General features: G+C 37.7%; 1 long non-coding RNA gene across 19 annotated transcripts in view; it reads right to left on the bottom strand.

The window, feature by feature from the left end:
• Nucleotides 1-20,418, bottom strand: part of LOC147359192 (uncharacterized) — a 313,939-nt gene that overhangs the window by 286,150 nt on the left and 7,371 nt on the right. For 2 of the 19 annotated variants that reach the window (XR_015140597.1, XR_015140610.1), the window contains exon 3: nucleotides 20,210-20,361. The exons of 15 other annotated variants lie outside the window; for them this stretch is intronic. This is a non-coding gene — a long non-coding RNA (uncharacterized LOC147359192). Of the gene's footprint in view, nucleotides 1-3,607; nucleotides 4,139-20,209; nucleotides 20,362-20,418 lie in introns of those variants that run through there. 2 more of the 19 variants (XR_015140609.1, XR_015140599.1) reach the window with 2 other exon arrangements.

Here is a 20,418-nt window from a genome sequence, read left to right as displayed (position 1 = left end):
TGTCTGACTCTGCAACCCTATGAACTGTAGCCCACCAGACTCCTCTGTCCATGGGATTTTCCAGGCAAGAAGACTAGAGTGGGTTGCCATGCCCTCCTCCAGGGGATCTTCCCGACCCAGGAATTGAACCCCCTGGATGGTCTCTTATGTCTCCTGTATTAGCAGGTGGGTTCTTTACAACTAGTGCCACCTGGGAAGCCCATTGCCTCCCAAACTGAGCAATTAATTGCTCTTATGACTATAAAGAGAGTCAAGTCTATAGATGAGTTCTTATGTCCTTGTGTGGACATAATGTATAGTCAACATACAATTGAAACAATATAAAACATAAATGAAATGTACTTAAATCTATTTTGGAATATATTAATATTCAACTTTGTGAATATAGGCACACAAAAAAGTATAAACCCTAAAAGGTCTAGGAAACAGTCTTCTTCCTTTTTCATCTTATCCATGTCTCATCTTCCTTCAACATAGAGAAGTTCCAATAATCCAATGAATAGTCTCTGAAAAGTTTAGTTCATGTTGCTGTCCTGTGGGCCCCAAGAATTAATCTTTTACATAGAAACTTTTCACATTACAGCCTCTTCTCTACATCATTTAGTATTTATTATTTAGTATATTTATGATTTGTTTCAGTACATAAGGCTATCTTGGTCACCAATTCTCTCCTGTATGTACTTCATCTTTCTATTAGAAGACTACACTAATAGTATGAATGAGGATCCTATTATACTTTTTTGTAACCTCATAACAATTTTTGTGGTGGTAGAATTATTAACTGATAAAAAAGAAATGGTATCTAAAATGTAGTTTATATTTTAGTAAAACAGCTAATACTACATGTAGATGTGATACAATCTTGTACCATCTTGGATCATATTTGCATGAATAAGATCCCTTTGAAGTCCCCACTGAAATTCCTTTAAATCAGCTAAGTGCATTTTCAATGCAAGTCTAAAATGCATGAATATAATGTAGCATCAGTGTATAGATATTTGTAATAAATATGAAAATATTAAGTTTTTTCTAAACATATTTTTATCTGTTTTATATAAGCCTTTTAAATTCATGCTTGAATATGGCAAGTTTTTATGACATTGTTTTTTGTAAAAGAACCTAGTCCTTCTTATAAAGGCTAAAACAGATTCTCAGTTGGAAATCTTTCTCATTCCAGGCACATTACAAAACCAAGGATTTTCATACTATTTCATATTCAAAACTCAATGTACCTTGAATTTAAACACACCCTAAAAGTATTGATGGCACCCCACTCCAGTACTCTTGCCTGGAAAATCCCATGGATGGAGGAGCCTGGTAGGCTGCAGTCCATAGGGTCGCTAGAGTCAGACACGACTGAGAGACTTCACTTTCACTTTTCACTTTCATGCATTGGAGAAGGAAATGGCAACCCACTCCAGTGTTCTTGCCTGGAGAATCCCAGGGACGGCGGAGCCTCGTGGGCTGCCATCTGTGGGGTCGCACAGAGTTGGACACGACTGAAGTGACTTAGCAGCAGAAGTATTGATACAATGTCCTTTGTGAGTCATTGCTATTTAACCTGTATTCAGGGCAATAATAGATGTGGTCAGAGAAGACATCTCTGTGAAAGTGACATTTGAACTGAATGCTGAATAGTGACAGAGTTAGCCTTATGGAGATCTTTGAAAAGATTATGCCAGGGGTGGGGTGGAGAAAAGTAAAGATGAGGTCCAACCTGTAACAAGTAAAATATGTATGTTCCTAGAATTGAAAAGCCAGGCAGAGTGACTGAAGCTTAGGGAACAAGCAGGAGCATAGCCTAGAGTGAAGCTGGAAAACAACGTGGAATTGCTGTCCTCGGCCCCATGGGTTTAGTCCATGGCAAATGCTGCTCCGGCTCTTGGCAAGTTCAGGCTCACAAGGCGGATAGAGCACTGTACTCCACGCTGTGCTTGGAGCTCCTGGATGCAGGATAGAAATTGTCTGGCACTGATAGCGTGGCACAATTGGTCATTTCATTACATTTGCAAGAGATGTTCAATTATATTTTCACCCAGAATCAATTTTTATGTCAATCTAAAAACTTAAATGAATTGATATATCAAAGTCCATTCTATAAACCTTGTTTCCAAGTACACCTCCTCTAAAATATATATTACTTATTTGTATTATTTTAATTGGACTTTAATTGCAATAAACACTTCCACTCTGTATGAGGAATAATATAAGTTGAAAATATTTCTGTGAGATACTTTTCATCAAGTAAATTTGTACTGAGTTGTATTCTCTACCTGCAGACACTCTTTTGCAAAGTTTGCAACACAGCAAGAGAGCCTAATTTGATTTTTTTTTTTAATTTAAAGAAGAAGTCCATTTCCTTAGCCCAATATATGACAGGATGTCATTTTGATTAGTGTCCCCTTAGCTATATTCAGGCTGCTTAATTTCAGTAAAGGATGGCCAGGATTTATCTTCAGTGAGGAAATTTGACAGAACTCATAACACTATCATAGCAAAAGTAGCATTATTTTAAGGAGACTCTATCACCCTCTGACAACAACTTAACATTTTAGTGTCCTGTCAAGACCAGCTGCTTGGAAACTGGGTGGATGGGCAATGAGATTTAGGAGAACAGATGCAAAAATGAGTCAGAAAGCCTGATTTTTAAAGACAGGCTTTGTTTTCTCCTAAGTGTACAGCTGGGAACTAAATGTTTCAGCTTCAGTTTTTTGACCTCAAAAAGGAAATGAATAACAATACTTCAAATTTTAATAAACCGTAAGAAACTACTTTACATAATTCAATTCAAAACAAATGTGAAAATAAGAATAGATATATAATTTTCCAGGAAATTTTATATTTACAAAAAGTGACTCTTAAAGCATTAGAGGATTTAAATAGACTGATTCTCACAGGTGACCAATTCATCAAGGAGTATATTACTAAAAATCACAAGGCTCAGATGGTTTCACAAAGAAAGTTTACCAAATCTTTGAAGAGCTAATAAATTTCAGGATTATTTAGTTTGCTTCAAAGAATAGTCAAAAAAAGAGACAGAGAAACTTTCAGAATCTTTTTGTAAAATGAATGCAACAGTAATTAATTCCGAAGTGTGATAATGTTAGACACTTAGGAACTATGGCCCAATATCACTTGTGCCTACCAATGAAAATAATCCTAAGTATGCCAGGCTGGATGAAGCACAAGCTGGAATCAAAATTGCTGGGAGAAATATCAATAACCTCAGATACGCAGATGACAACACCCATATGGCAGAAAGCAAAGAAGAACTAAAGAGCCTTGTGATGAAAGTGAAAGAGGAGAGTAGAAAAGTTGGCTTAAAGCTCAACATTCAGAAAACTAAGATCACGGCATCTGGTCCCATCACTTCATGGCAAATAGATGGGGGGAAACAATGGAAACAGTGAGAGACTTTATTTTCTTTTTTTTTATTTGGGCTCCAAAATCACAGCAGATGGTGACTGCAGCCATGAAATTAAAAGATGCTTACTCCTTGGAAGAAAAGCTATGACCAACCTAGATGGCATATTGAAAAGCAGAGACATTACTTTGCCAACAAAGGTCCGTCTAGTCAAAGCTATGGTTTTTCCAATAGGCATGTATGGATGTGAGAGTTGGACTATAAAGAAAGCTGAGCGCCAAAGAATGGATGCTTTTGAACTGTGGTGTTGGAGAAGACTCTTGAGAGTCCCTAGGACTGCAAGGAGATCAATCAACCCTAAAGGAAATCAGTCCTGAATATTCACTGGAAGGACTGATGCTGAAGCTGAAGGTCCAATACTCTGGCCACCTGATGCAAAGAACTGACTCATTGGAAAAGACCCTGATGCTGGGAAAGATTGAAAGCTGGAGGAGAAGGGGAGGACAGAGGATGAGATGGTTGGAAAGCATCACTGACTCAATGGTGGACATGAGTCTGAGTAAACTCCAGGAGTTGGTGATGGACAGGAAGGCCTGGCATGCTGCAGTCCATGGGGTCGCAAAGAGTAGGCCACAATTGAGCAACTAAACTGAACTGAACTGAATTCTGTCCTTTAGGGGACCTGGATCAGAGATCTGAGTCAGGCAGGTGTAGGTCACACACTGTTTCCCAAGGCAACAGCAAGAGCAACTTTCCAACAATTTCTTTCCTTTCCTGTTAAGAGAAAAAAGTATACATTTTTACAACACTGACAGACTGCCTCCAGTCCTAGGTCAAATCTACTCCTCTGCACACACATTAGCTCCGAAGAACCTCCTGTGCCAGCTGTCACTGGAAGGGTTTCTTCTGTTTTTTTTCACTTTTCCTCTCTAGTTCCTTTAGAACTTGTGGGTAGCAAGGGCAACCAGAGGAATTAGCTGACCATTTTAGGCAGAACTGTACATCACCCCACAATATTACTTTTTGTCTTTGGCCTGGAAATAGCTTTATCTCATTCCTTTTTTTGAATGATTGTCATACAGTTTATGAAAATGTAGGTGGTTGGTTATTTTTTCTAAGCATTTTGAAAATACTGATACACAATCCCCCAGCTTCTACTGTCGCTGTTGAGAAATCAGCCACATGGAAGTTATCATTCTTTTGTAGGTAGCGTACCCTCTCACCATTTCCATCCCTGCATCGAACCTTGGTTACTTGTAAGATCTTCTTTTTGCCTTTGCTGCTTTACAGTGGGAACATGACGTGCCTAGGGTGGATTTCCTTTTATTTCTATACTCCATTTCTTAGCTTCTCTTAGAGCTGAGGAGTCTGATTTTGCTTTGATCTTCACACAGTGCTTCTTGGACATATCTTTTCCCCTTTCTGAATATCTCATTAAGGGTATGTTAGAACTTTTTATTTCTTCTAATTTTATCTTTTCATAATTTTCATTTCTTATGCCATTGCCTTGAATCCTGAGTTTAGGGTTATCTTTAGTGCATGAATTCTTTATCTCAGATTAATATGCTGGCAACTCATTCATTGAGTCTCTGATAGCAATCACTAATTATTTTCCTCTTCAGATAATCTTTTTATCAAAGCTGTTTATTTTTGACAGCCTTTTATTTATGTATTATATTTTCAATATACAATTTGGTTCCTTTAAATAAAAATTACTCTTTCATGTTCTATATTGTTAATTTAAACTTACATAACTATCATTTTTTGTGAAATGATTCCTTTTTGTAAATCATGAAATCATGCTCCTTGGAACACATTTTATTGGCTTATTTTACAGTTTACTTTTTCTACTTGGGTTCAAGATGCCTTTTTACAGAAAGAATTGACATTTAGTTTTGCCAGTTACCCCTGTAAACCAACTCATGAAAACTTTCACATTATAAATTTACATATATATGTATAAATTTTATTTCTTTTTCACCCAGAGCCAAAATAAAATAAACAAGTAGTTCCACTGTCTTCGCATCATGTTTTCCACCTAATTTCCATTGAGGGTGTTTTGTTTTATGCAAGAGAGTCAGAGCTCAATTCCCAAGTCATTAATACAAGTGCAAAATCTTTTCTCCAACTGGGGCAAGGTTTCATTAAGTCCAAGCTCTGGGCAGAAATCTCCAGGTGCTACTTGTAGAGCAGTAACTTTAGCCATCCCTTTCCTCTTGGGATTTGTGTGTTCTCTTCTTTCTAAACTTCTGGAATCCTCCTTTTCTGGTAGCTTAGTGATGCATTGAAATACCTTCTTAAGGCACTTTATCCAGAAATTTTAGCTTTTGATACCTGAAACTCTTCCTAAATAGCTTATAATTGCCAAAAGAACACAGATGTGTGTTGTTAAAAGATAAGTGAGGTGTATTAAAAATTTTAAGGGTTTATTTGAGCACTTAACCATTCCAATTAGATAGCGCTAAACCAGAGGTGGTTAGAAGCACTCCTGTTGGAGGCAGGAAGAAAAACTTCTATAAAGAAAATGAAGAAGAAAAGAAAGGAAGTTATTTGATTGGCAGTTTAAAGTCTAGTTAGCTGTCTGTGATTTGTTGCCCTTAAAGTTTTGATCTTGTAACCCTGAGGAATTTTGGTTTGCTTTTGAGATTATCATGTCATGAGAGCCACCTAAGTCTTATTTAATTAATTTAATGGTGTGTGTATAATTAAATCCATGTATTAGTTAACTCTTCCTTCAAAAATACTTATTTAAAAGTCATTATTTGTTAATGCTTTATTAGGTCATGAACATAAAAAGCTGATGAAGACACTCATGGAGTTTATAGTGTAGTATGTGGGTTGAGAACAGTAGAACCAGTAGAAAATAATAATTTAGTGTGAGACATAATAGGGTTTGAGCAACACAGGCTGTTCTGGGAGTGAATAAGAAGGCCATTGTTCCAGAGGTTGGTAGTCAATTAAGAAGCTTCTGGGAGAAACTGACATCTAACATAGGAATCTTTAAGAAAGAGCAGGTGCTTTCCCAGAGAGTAAAGCCACGAAAGTGAAAAATTTACAGACATTTGGACAATACATTTCCTTTAAAACTTTGTTTTTCATTTTATAGCTTTCCTTCACTTCTGTCCTAACAAAATGCCTCTTCTCATTTCTGTATAACCCCCTTGTGAGATCCTCTGTGTGCAACTTCTTGAGAATGATAGAAAAGGAAAAAGAAATTAGAAAAAGATGCAGCCAGCACCCTCTTGTTATTTAATTACTTTTGATTTCATCTGTCCTATTTTCAGCAAAGTACCACTCTGCTATATTCACTGATATGACCATACTGCCCTCTGGAGGAGTATTTTAGCAATATTTTTAAAATACAGAAAAAGTTTTGAGACATTAAAAAATTAAGCAGCTTTCAAGCCATGAAAAGACACAGAGGAAACTTAAGTGCACACTGCTGAGTGAAAAAGGCCAATCTGAAAAATCTAAATACTGTAAGATTCCAAATTTACGACATTCTTAAAAAGAGAAAACTATGAAGACAATAAAACATCAGTGGTTGCCAGGAATTGGAGTAGAGGGAGATGAACAGGCAGAACAAAGAGAATTTTTAGAACAGTGAAACTATCCTGTGTGATATATAACGATGGATATATGTCACTGTATATTTGTCCAAACCTATAGAATATACACCACCAAATGTGTGCCCCAAGATAAACTATGGACTTAGGAAGACTTATGTGTCAATATAGGTTCATCCTTGGTATGAAACATTCTATTCTACTGAGTGATGTTGAAAACAGAGGAGGCTATACATGTATGGGGATAGGGGCTTATAATAAAACTTATTTTCCTTTCAATTTTGTGTAAACCTAAAACTGCTCTTAAAATATAAGCAGATTTATATAAAATGCAACTGGAGTTTAGTGGGAGAGAAGGAAAGCATAATTGTATCACCTGGAAGTTCATAAGCTTAAATAGATCTCTGAAATTGGATTCTAGATAAGTGTGAATACTTTACTCTCCTTCATATTAAAGAAAAATTACTTTAATTGAAAAAAAAATTTCATAGGTCTTCAAGAGAAGCTTAGCATTTAGGTATTATAAGGCTGGGTTGAAAAAAGAAATACTTGACATATCCAAGTGTAGGGATTTTTTTTAAAGTTAAGTCATAAGGTTTTTTCACTTCTCTCAAGTTCCAATCTTCTTTTAGAGGGAAGGGTAGAAAGGACAGGGTAAAGCAAATTATTTCATTTTTAGCTTGTTTTGTCCCCAAACCTAATTATATTCAAAGTAGTGGTACAAAATTTATTAATTTTTGATTTTGATTGATATAAATCAAGAATTAAAGTAATACATTTATTATTCAGAAATTTTCCTCATTTCAAAACAAAGATTTTTGAAAGTAAAAGAGCTGGCCAAAAAAAATGGATTTTCAAGTTTTCAGCAAATAGCTAGTAACTAAAAACAGCTAATATGAATTCAAACAGTACTCACTTAATAGGATGACTACAGTTTAGGTACCAAAATGCAAATATTTTAAGCAAAAGTCCAGTGATTGATTGACAAGTTACATAGTACTTTCTGTAATATTAGTGCACAGAAGTTACAGGCTCTTTTAGTTCAGTTCAATTCATGAATTTTACCTTTTGCATGAAAGCTTGTCACGTTGTTTTTTTTCTCCTTTAACCTCTAGAAGAACAAATTTTATTCTACAGATATGTTTTTCAGCAGAGAGCATTTGAAGACTCAAAATGAAATGGGGCAGCATTTTCAAGTAAAGAATCATATATCCTACTGCTATCTCCAGACTCATGATTCAAATGCCCTTAGGAGGCATAGCCAGTTATTAAACACATACCAGAAATAATAAATTATGCAAGCTATTCTCTAATATCAAGGAGTAAATAAAGCAAGCGGAAGGGCAAATAGCAAGTGGTGTATTCTTGGGATCAGATGATTTGTAGCTTTGGTTATTATTCTTTCTCTATTGATAGGCGAAGACCCTAAATACTCTGCAAGTTAAACAGTTAATAATGTAAATAGTCATAATGCCCCAAACTTTTAAGCCAAAAACAATCCGTGAAGCTATTGCAATGGTGATGGCAAATCACCATTAGCTAATTCTTAGCTAATTCTATCCACTGTGTGCTCCCAGTCCATTCTGTGGTCAAATTCCTGCTAATAGCTGAAAGGATTTTTAAATATTTTAGAATGTTAAATATTTTTGTAAGATGGCATAGAAAAAAACCAAATGATCTTTTCAGCCAACCCAATATAAATAGAACATATATGCTTAACATGGAGGCTTCATAAGTAACTTATGTAAATTGTATGTAAATTATGTAAATTACACCATAAGTAAATACCACGTTTGTGCTAGTTCTATGTGCTTAAGTGTTACAATGGTGCCTCCTTATCCATGGGGGATATGTCCCAAGACCCGCTGTGGATTCCTGAAACCACAGATAGAACTGAACCTGACACATACATGACTTTTTCTATATGTACATACTTATGATAAAGATTTATAAATTGGGTACAGTAAGAGGTTAACTGTTACTAATAAAATAGAACACTTATAACAATATAGTGTAATAAAAGTTATGTGAATGTGATCTCTGCAAATGTAATGTCTTTTTCATCTTTAAGCACTGATACACAATGGCTGTAACTTTCTCCGTTTGAAATGTGACAGAAAAACTAGCACAAATTTATTTTCCCTTCCTCACAACTTCACAGAATATTCTTCCTTACAGCAAATCCTAGTAACTTCAACATATCATTTTTTTTTTCTTTCCTTATTGAGAATTTTCACCTTTTCACTTCAATGAAGCAGTTTCTGACTTCTCTTTGACATTTCCAAATTGCCTCCATCACTACTTTTGTGCTCTGGGGCCATTATTTAAGTAAAATAAGGGTGATCTAAACACAAGCACTGTGGTACTGCGATACACAATCTGATAACTGAGGCAGGTGCCAAGCAGGTGTTAAGTAACTAATGGGGGATACGCTGAACAAGAGGTCATCTCAGACTGGATGGAGGGGCCAAGCTCGAGATTGCATCGTGCTACTCAGAACGGCAATTCTGAATTTAAAACTTAAGGATTATTTATTTCTGGAATTTTCTAGTTCATATTTTTGGCCTGTAGTTGACTGCAGATAACTGAAACCATGGAAAGTGAAACCCCACGAAAGGGGGATGACTGTGGTACCAAGGTAAGCTCATCTGAAAAAGATAATTGACAAACTAAAGTACTGACAGAAGATCAAAGCCATTTTGACAACATATCGGGAAATACCAGTTTCTGTGTCATACTGAAGGAAGCAAGGGGAATTCATTCATTCAACAATACAATCTTTGCTAAATAGTCATTGCCTCACAACAGTCATTGAGAAGGTATATATCAGCTACTGTTTCTAGGATCAGAGCCTAGTGTGATGAATGGAAGAAATAAGCATCCCTTACCTCAAGGAGTTTATATCCTACCAGAGGGAACAAATAAATAACATGGTAAATGATTAACATACACAGGAGATATTTCTAAGTCATGAAGAGCTGGGTCTTCTGCTCTCAATGTGATACTCACAAGAAAAGTTCCAAAACTTTGAGAGTAAACTTTAAGGTGTAGATAATAATAAAACTTTAGCCAAAATCAAAGAGATTCAATATGTAATTTAAATAGTCTTTTAAAAAAGAGTTCTAAAATGATAATATAAGAAAATTTGAGACAAGTATTGTGACATGTTATTCCTGGAGTTTCAGCTTCAACATCAGTCCTTCCAATGAACACCCAGGACTGATCTCCTTTAGGATGGATTGGTTGGATTTCCTTGCAGTCCAAAGGACTCCACAGTTCAAAAGCATCAATTTTTCGACTCTCAGCTTTCTTTATGGAGAAGGAAATGGCAACCCACTCCAGTGTTCTTGCCTGGAGAATCCCAGGGTGGGGAGCCTGGTGGGCTGCTGTCTATGGGGTCTCACAGAGTTGGACATTACTGAAGAGACTTAGCAGCAGCAGCTTTCTTTATAGTCCAACTCTCACATCCATACGTGACTACTGGAGAAACCATAACTTTGACTAGACGGACCTTTGTTGGCAAAGTAATGTCTCTGCTTTTTAATATGCTGTCTAGGTTGGTCATAGCTTTTCTTCCAAGGAGCAAGCATCTTTTAATTTCATGGCTGCAGTCACCATCCGCAGTGACTTTGGAGCCCAAGAAAATAAAGTCTCTCACTGTTTCCATTGTTTCCCCCATCTGTTTGCCATAAAGTGATATGTAGGTTTATCCATTGAAACAACTGTACACCCTCGTGAGGGAGGTTGATAATGGGGAAGGTTATGCATGAATGAAGACAGAGGGCTTTGGGAAATCTGTCTTCCATCCCGTTTTTCTGTGACCCTAAGTAAGTAAGTAAAGTAACTGAAGTCACTCAATGGTGTCTGATTCTTTGTGACCCCATGGACTATAGCCCACCAGGCTTCTCTGTCCATGGGATTCTCCAGGCAAGAATCCTGGAGTGGGTTGCCATTTCCTTCTCCAGCAGATCTTCCCGACCCAAGGATCAAACCCAGGTCTCCCGCATTGCAAGCAGATGCTTTATCCTCTGAGTCACCAGGGAAGCAAAAACCCTAAAACTGCACTAAAAAATAAAGCATATTTTTTTTAAAAGTCCCCTATATACAAACAAGTTCCATTCCAAGAGCACATTTGTAAGTCTAATTGGTTCCTCAGTCCAAGAAACTTAGCCTAGGTACCCAGCTAACACAATCAGCTATACCTACTGTTCTTTAACTTAACTACAATGAGGTTTTGTTATCTTCAAGGTCAATTTAAGAAGCACCTTGGCATTATAAGGTGTCAGACAGTACTTGCGGACCCCAAAATCATTCAAAAAATTTAGATCCCACTTTTGTCTTTTACCTACTCAGTGACTTTCAAAAGGAACTTAATTATTTGAGTCATAGTTTTATCACTTATTAAAAAAGATGAATGCAATATTTACTCAGAAGATTGTTGAGGCCATTCATGGGATAGATATGTAAAACAACCAGCGCAAGTCACGTAACCAATACATTTGCCTGCATAATATGAGATTGGAGTCTGAATGTAATGGCCAGTTTCTCACACACATCTCAAGATAAGATCGCTGCTTCTTGGATTCTGTGCAAATAGCACGGAAAGGTCCAGTCACAGGATGTGGTGAATGTGCTCACTGAGTGAGCTCAGCATTTTCACAATTTTTCACATATCTGTTTCCTACTGATGTCGATTCCATGGTCCCCAAATGACTTAATGGCACAATTCCTCTTTATCATTTAAAACGATGTCTATTTCAAGACTTAAGGAATTCAACTCTACTCTAACCACAACAGCATTTTAAGGGAAATGAAAGTCCTCAAAGAAATAGGACCAGGGCTGAGGAATATGTCGGGCACTGATGGGCAAGCGTACTTGAGTCTGTTTTCAAACTTTCCACAAATGTAGGAGTCCACCATTGAGTACCGAAACAAGTAAGGAAAAGATGTCTTGGACTGAATTCGGATTTATATTTTTCACACGTCAGCTGAATAGAACTTCTCTTGTTTTCAGTGGAATAAATTTGGCCTTACATACTGTAATTAAACCTGCCCCAGAAAGGCATACAAATATTTGAAATGATAAATTTAGATTAATAAAAAAGGATTAGTATTCTCATGTACTTCTATTAAAAATTATTTATCATATATCAATAATACCCACTTAAATATGCATATTTACATTTTTTCATTGGGTAAATATTTCCCTCACCTCTTTTTTTATTTTTTGTAAGTCATAGATTTACAATGTGTTATATTTACATTTTCTCATTTGTTGTATCAATCATGAAAGAGAAGGTAAGGGGTAATGGGATTTTTTAGCTAATTTGTGCTCTTTCACCTTGCTCTAAGTAGTTGTCCCAAAGCGTAGAAAAATACTTCAGAGTCTTACATAAACTGTAGCTGCACTCTTGTCTTTTTCTCACAGTAAAAGCAAAAGTGAAAACCACTCAGTCATGTCTGACTCTTTGTGACCCAATGGGCTATACAGTCCAAAGCCTTTCTCTTCTCCAGGACATCTTTCCAACCCAGGGATCAAACCCAGGTCTTCTGCATTGCAGGTGGATTCTTTACCAGCTGAACCTCCATGGAAGCCCAAGAATACTGGTGTAGGTAGCCTATCCCTTCTCCAGCAGATATTCCCCATGCAGAAATCAAAACAGGGTCTCCAGCATTGCAAAAGATTCTTTACCAGCTAAGCTACCTACCCACTCCAGTATTCAAACCTGGAGAATTCCATGGACTGTATGGGATCACAAAGAGTCAGATACAACTAAGCAACTGTCACTTCACTTAACTTTCTCAAGGTAAAGGATTATTAAAAACAGCAAGAGGTCAGACCTCTCAATATGTTCTGATCACTGTCTCACACACAGAATAAAATCAGGAAACATTAGATCACTGTAAACATGAATGAAGGAATCAGGTTTTAAGTCTTACATGATTTAAAACTTTCTGAAAGCATGATTTAAGAAACCATGGAAAATTCAGAATCAGAAAATTAAACTGAAATACTAAATAAATGAAGCTTACCACCCGTGATTCTTTTATATAGTAATGTTTTCAAAGTACATTCCACATACATAAACCGGGCTCATCACTCATCACTCTGAATGTCAGTGGTTGTATGGTGCTGTTTTACAATGAGGGGGTCCCAGGACTCATAATCAGGTAGTACATACACAGCCCCAGGATGTCAGGATCTGAGGTTTCTTACCACTAATTTTTTAAATTTTATGTTTGTTTTCTCCTCAACTCAGGTTAGAAGCACTGTTTTCCTTCTTTCTGTTTGTTTGTTTTTTTTTTTTTATAAAAATGTGTCTGTAGAGATTCATGTGGGCTTCCCAGATGCCAATGGCATTCCTACAAATTAAGTGCATGAATCGACATTTCTTTTGGTGACGTTCATGTTCTTTGGCTCATGTTCTGAGTTCTTGACCAACCTAGACAATTGGTTTGCCCTCTGGCTGTGAAAATTTCAGTAGTTTTGCCATAGCCACAGCATGCGGCTGCTGCTGCTACCCAGCAAACAGGTCTTACCCACTGGCATCTCTTTTTTTTCTGGATCAGATCACTCTATTTAAAAACAAGAAATCTTCTCTTCTAAGCCTATCTAAATCAGGTCTGACTCCTCACAGAAAGTTCCCAACACTCTGTCTTCTCAAATATGTTGTTCTACTGTGAGTTTGGGGCTCCTGGGTTAATATACAGTGTTCACAGAACACGTATTTATAAAACAAGATAACAACTACTGTAGTTTTAGCTTCCTCAGTAGTCATACTTGCAATAATTCTGAAAAACAGGTTTCCTTATTGTCATTTTATAGTTGAAGAAACTGAAGGTCAGAGAAGCTGAGAATTTTGCCCAAAGTCAAACAGTTCAAAAACAATGTATTTAGAATAAAACTTTCACTTTATTTTCAGAGAACATGTATTTACATATCCTTCACATGGTCTCTGAGTACACACAAGCCTTCTACTCTTAGCTATTTTTAGCATTTGGCTTTGCCTAGAGGAGTTTGAAAAGAGTGACATAAATTAAAAGTTTTAAAGTGGAAGCAATAGGAGTGATCACCTAATTAGACATTATTTTAAAATGAACACCCTATCTAGACAGTGAATCAGGACAAAGTTGGAACTAGAATAGACATTTTCTTAAGCTCTTGAAAGATGCACCTTGAGTAGTCAATTCCACAGCATTTGGAAAATGAGACACAGTTTTCCCCCACTATCCAGCAACAGAGCATTCCTATGAAACCTTTGAGCTGAAACAGCATTAAAAAAGCATATTCCCCCTGCTTTCCAAAAGCCCACGTTACACCACTTTGCTTTTACAGAAGACTTATATTAGTAGAGAAGAGCTTAATTCATAAAACAGAAATCTTTGAATTTCTTTTGGTTAGTGAAACAGGTACTAATGTAGAGTAGAGGTCTTTCCCAAAAGCCAAGTGACTTGAAAGAAAGGGAAAAATAAAAAAGAGCCAGATACCTGTACTTGCTCTGGGGCACATGCTTTCTGTAAGACCTACACCTAAAGCAGTTATAACTATGAACAAGAGACAACACAAAAGATGTCCCTTACTATGGGGACTGAAGCAGCTAAAACCTCAAATTTCAGTTTGGAAAAACTGCCATTTCTCTGACAGCGCTTTTCTCAGGGAAGAGTAATCAGGATGTTGCTGAATAGCTCCATATGCTGGTATTTGGGTAGAATTACACAGAGTAGTTCGGAGAAGGCAATGGCACTCCACTCCAGTACTCTTGCCTGGAGAATCCCATGCATGGAGGAGCCTGGTGGGCTGCAGTCCATGGGGTCACTAAGAGTCAGACACGACTGAGTGACTTCACTTTCACTTTTCACTTTCATGCATTGGAGAAGGAAATGGCAACCCGCTCCAGTGTTCTTAGGTGGGGAATCCCAGGGACGGGGGAGCCTGGTGGGCTGCCGTCTATGGGGTCGCACAGAGTCACACACAACTGAAGTGACTTAGCAGCAGTAGCAGCAGCACACAGAGTAGTTAGACTGACCATTTTCTTTAAAAGGTGTACTTTTATTTACAGGCTATGGTAGTGGCAAGAATACACAGAAGAACTATACAGAAAAATCTTCATGACCCACATAATCATGATGGTGTGCTCACTCACCTAGGGCCAGACATCCTGGAATGCAAAATCAAGTGGGCCTTAGGAAGCATCACTACAAACACAGCTAGTGGAGGTGATGGAATTCCAATTGAGTTATTTCAAATCCTGAAAGATGATGCTGTGAAAGTGCTGCACTCAATATGCCAGCAAGTTTGGAAAACAGCAATGGCCACAGGACTGGAAAAGGTCTGTTTTATTTCCAATCCCAAAGAAAGACAATGCCAAAGAATGCTCAAACCACCATACAACTGCACTCATCTCACATGCTCCAACGTAATGCTCAAAATTCTCCAAGCCAGGCTTCAACAGTATGCGAACCATGAACTTTCAGATATTCAAGTTGGATTTAGAAAAGGCAGAGGAACCAGAGATCAAATTGCCAACATCCGCTGGATCATCGAAAAAGCAAGAGTCCCAGAAAAACATCTATTTTTGCTTTATGGACTATGCCAAAGCCTTTAACTGTGTGGATCACAACAAACTGTGGAAAATTCTGAAAAAGATGGGAATACCAGACCACCTGATCTGCCTCCTGAGAAATCTGTATGCAGGTCAGGAAGCAACAGTTAGAACTGGACATGGAACAACAGACTGGTTCCAAATCAGGAATGGAGTACATCAAGGCTGTATATTGTCATTGTGCTTATTTAACTTCTATGTACAGTTCATCATGAGAAATGCTGGGCTGGATGAAGCACCAGCTGGAATCAAGATTGCCGGGAGAAATATCAATAACCTCAGATACGCAGATGACACCACCCTCATGGCAGAAAAGGTGGAAGAACTAAAGAGCCTCCTGATGAAAGTGGAAGAGGAGAGTGAAGAAAGTTGGCTTAAAACTCAACATTCAGAAAACTAAGATCATGGCATCCGGTCCCATCACTTCATGGGAAATAGCTGGAGAAACAGTGGAAACAGTGGCTGACTTTATTTTTCTGGGCTCCAAACTCACTGCAGATGGTGACTGCAGCCACGAAATTAAAAGACGCTTTCTCCTCGGAAGGAAAGTTACGATCAACCTAGACAGCATAATAAAAAGCAGAGACATTATTTTGCCAACAAAGGTCTGTCTAGTCAAAGCTTTGGTTTTTCCAGTAGTCATGTATGGATGTGAGAGTTGGACTGTGAAGAAGGCTGAGCGCCGAAGAATTGATGCTTTTGAACTGTGGTGTCAGAGAACACGTTTTAGAGTCTCTTGGACTGCAAGGAGATCCAACCAGTCCATCCTAAAGGAAATCAGTCCTGAATATTCATTGGAAGGACTGATGCTGAAGCTGAAACTCCAATACTTTGGCCATCTGATGTGAACTGACTCATTTGAGAAGACCCTGATGCTGGGAATGATTGAAGGCAGGAGGATAAGGTGATGACAGAGGATGAGATGGTTGGATGACATCACCAGTTCAATGGACATGAGTTTGAGCACACTCTCGGAGTTGGTGATGGACAGGGAAACCTGGCACGCTGCAGTCCATGGGATTGCAAAGAGTCAGACATGACTGAGAGACTGAACTGAACTGATGTCATGCACAGAAATAAGGCATGAATACTGGGACACAGAGTGGGGCAATCAGCGAGCTAACTGAAGAAATAAACATGTTGCTTTAGAGACTCACAAAGTTTTTCGCTTGACCTGAAATAATGAATCAATAATTCCCAGGACCCAGTGATCTAAAGGAAAATTTAAAATATGGTGACTATGTAAAAAAAATGAAACTTCTGTATGACAATGATTAACACAACACACAGAGGACAATCAGAATGAGTATGGTATGGTTTTCTGGTTGCCTGCCACTTCTTCCTTCCTCTCCACCCCAGTTTCTAGTAATCCACTCATCCAGTAATTATTCAAACAATACGCAGTCAGCAAATATTTATTGAGCACCTACTATGTGCCAGGATTTTTACTATGAAGTGGAAATACATGGTGAATGGCACAAGTCTTTTCCCTAATAGAGTTTACATTCTATAGTGGGGTGAATGGGAGAACAGGGGAGACAAGTCAAATAAATATACTTCAGGTGGTGATTAGTAGGATAATCAATAAGTAGATGAGGGTATAGAGTTATGAGATAGCTACAGATTTACAGAGATGATCAGGAAAGCCCTTTCTGAAGAGGGACACTGAGAAGAGATGTGAAGAAAGTATAGGGCAAAGAGAAGGGAAGAAATTAGACACTGTGATATTCTTTGACATGTGGGGATATATTCAAGAATTAATATCAGTAAGTATAGGAATGACCCATATCACCAGCCTCCCAGCTATTGTGATCCTGAAGCTGGGAGCCCATCCTGGCCATCTTTCCAGAGTATCTTCCTCTTTGTTAGGATGGACTAGAAAGCTAATGACCTCCTGATCTGTTATAAATCATCTCTAGATCTTAGCAAAGTTAACTTGGATCATGGCCTGACTCAGCATTTCAGCATACATAACTATCTTCACATTACCAGGCTGACCACTTTGCTTTTTATTGTAACATACACTGGTATTTTCATGCCTTTGACCTTTTAAAGCAAAGAATTATAGCATGGGCCAATTGTAGGTTAGGAACGAGCATGATCATAGAAGACAAATGCCCAGCAGAGAACTGAAAGAAAATAATTCAGATTGTGGAGAAGGCAATGGCACCCCTCTCCAGTACTCTTGCCTGGAAAATCCCATGGACGGAGGATCCTGGTGCACTGCAGTTCATGGGGTCACTAGGAGTCGGACACGACTGAGCGACTTCACTTTCACTTTTCACTTTCATGCATTGGAGAAGGAAATGGCAACCCACTCCAGTGTTCTTGCCTGGAGAATCCCAGGGACGGGGGAGCCTGGTGGGCTGCCGTCTCTGGGGTCGCACAGAGTCGGACACGACTGACGCGACTTAGCAGCAGCAGTTCAGATTGTCCTAGACTTTTCCTCAAATCCCTGCAAAAACACATGCCTCACAGGCCTCTTATGTTCCACAGACCTAGAATTAAACTCGTGATATTGACTCCTGGCACCCAAACCTGATCTTCTTGCTGTGATTTCTATTGTAGTAAATGACTCCACTTCTTACCCATTTGCAGGTGTCTGAAACCTCAGTCATTCTTGACACCACCTGCTCTGATACTTTACACCCCTAATAAATTGCCAGTAATACTGATTCTGTAAAGTATGTCTATCTACTTTGATCTGCTCCTTTGCCACATCTATACCCAAGCTACTATTATTGATCAGTTAAACCACAGTAATTGACCTATGATTTATTTCTGATTTTTGTCCACTCTGTCCATACCTCATCTACTTCATTTTTCTGCCCACACCCAGAATTCTTTTTAAAAAAATTATGATGTCTCTGTACTGCTTAAGATTTTTACTAGCTTCACACTGTCCTTTAGGAAAAAATACAAAATCCTTCATAGTGTCCCTTCAGAATTATACATATAGACACAAGGGAATTCTCCTCTCTGTTTTAGGCAATAAACTGTTAAAATGGTATATTAAATGCCTGTGTACCACCCATAAAACCACATAGTTAATTAAATTTACAAAAATCTTATAGCAATAAATTTATTTTTCACTTGCTTTCCAAGTTTTCTAGAGCATGTTAATTTTTTCAAAAATACTCTGAAAATTTCAAGTATCAGTGGGTAATGATTTTTAATGTAACATCAATAAGCAAAATACCCAACTTTTTCCTGTTAAGTAATGTTTCCTTTCAAAGACTTTGGGTCTAAAATCTCTAACAGTGCACTTTTTCAAATGCAATTCAAGTACAACTCAATCCAAAGAGACAGGGAGAGTCAGTCCTCATCTGTCTCTCACTGGCATTTATGATATCACCACACTGATGAATAAGAAAATAATAGCATGTACTGGCCACCCATGTACTTAGTTTGCTATTTAGTTGTTAATGTAAGTGACAAACCAAAGCATAACTATTATATTTAAATGGAAAAAAGTGTATTGTCTTATATAACTAACCCTCCCACACCATGCAACAGAAAGAATGTGAAATCTGATTTAAACAGACCTAGTTAGGGATTGTGGCCAGTTATTAAGAGACTGAAGCAAGTTATGTCATCTCTCTGGAATTCTATTTCTTCATTTCAAGATAGGACATTTTAGAAGAGGGGCAAATTCCTTTCATAGAATTGAAAACAATATTAAGTAATATCTATAAAACAATATTAGCAAATATGAAACGTGTCAAACCTACACCCAATCACATTTAAGTCTATGTGAAATAAAATTTTACATACTTGTAGATTAATCACTTTTAAAAGTGTAAGTCAAAGGCTTTTTCCTTTGCAATATTGAAATATCACTGGCTTTAAACTAATTCTAGAAAGGACTAGCCTAAAAGAAAATCTAATAATTAACTGTGAGTATCAACCTGTTCTTGACTAGCTGAACTCCTCATGCCGCTACTTTCCTGGGTGGAGCTAATTACAGGCGTTCCTCTGAACTGAGGGGCTGCTTCAGCTTGTACAAGTCACTAGGTCATGAGAGAATCACGTGTCCTGTGTGTGCTGTGGGACCAGCTGTTCTTCCCCATCGTTTGTCTCCACTGACGACCTAGGCAGCAGTCAGCAACCATCATGGACAGTGAATGACTTTCTCCAAATGATTCTAGTACCCAATCTTAAGATCCAATTTTTCAGTCTTCCCAACTGAGGCCCCAGATATCACAGAACAGAGAAGACTCAAATTTCTATTCTTATTATGTCCTGTTTGAATTTCTTTCCCATTAAATATGTGAATTTATAATAAAGCAGTTGTTTAAACCAATAAAACAACTAGACCAGTAAACTTTGGGATGAATATTATGTAATAGTGATACAACCGACATGGGAGCTTCCATGTCAGCTACAAAGAATTGGCATTGCTTTTGAGTCTCAGGTTAGGAGGAGACTGAAAGGCCTTGAGGAGACTGTTATTGAAAACTGAAAATATCTCAAGGACAGAGTTATAAAGCTTAGGCAGACAGGGAGAAAGTATTATTGGACATTGGAGGAAAAGGTTTTTGATAGGAAGTATTGGAGAGTTTAGCAAAACTGTTGCTGATGATAATATATAAAACAGAAAAAAATAACACCTTTGTGTTAGAAGTTGTAGAACTCAAAGAGTTATGCATATAACCCCGTACCATATAATCACTTACCATGTCAATAAATTATATTGATTCATAAAGACCTTCGGTTATGACTGTGGGTTGTTTCTGAAGTCTTTAAGCTGTGACTTTGAGTTTGGTATCTGGAGATTGTTCACCCACTACTCCATTAAGGCTTACAGCACTGTTAGGCGGCATCTCATCTATGCATCAAAGTACCAGAGTAATAGTAACAGAAAATCGAAGAAAACTCATTCATA

This window comes from Bos grunniens, chromosome 14 (genome assembly GCF_055505025.1).
Source record: "Bos grunniens cultivar Pamir isolate PY7600 chromosome 14, Bosgru_T2T1.0, whole genome shotgun sequence".
In the NCBI taxonomy this organism is placed as follows: Eukaryota; Metazoa; Chordata; class Mammalia; order Artiodactyla; family Bovidae; genus Bos; species Bos grunniens.
The sequence above is the reverse complement of the archived record's forward strand: the minus strand, read 5'-3'. Positions and strand labels throughout refer to the sequence as shown.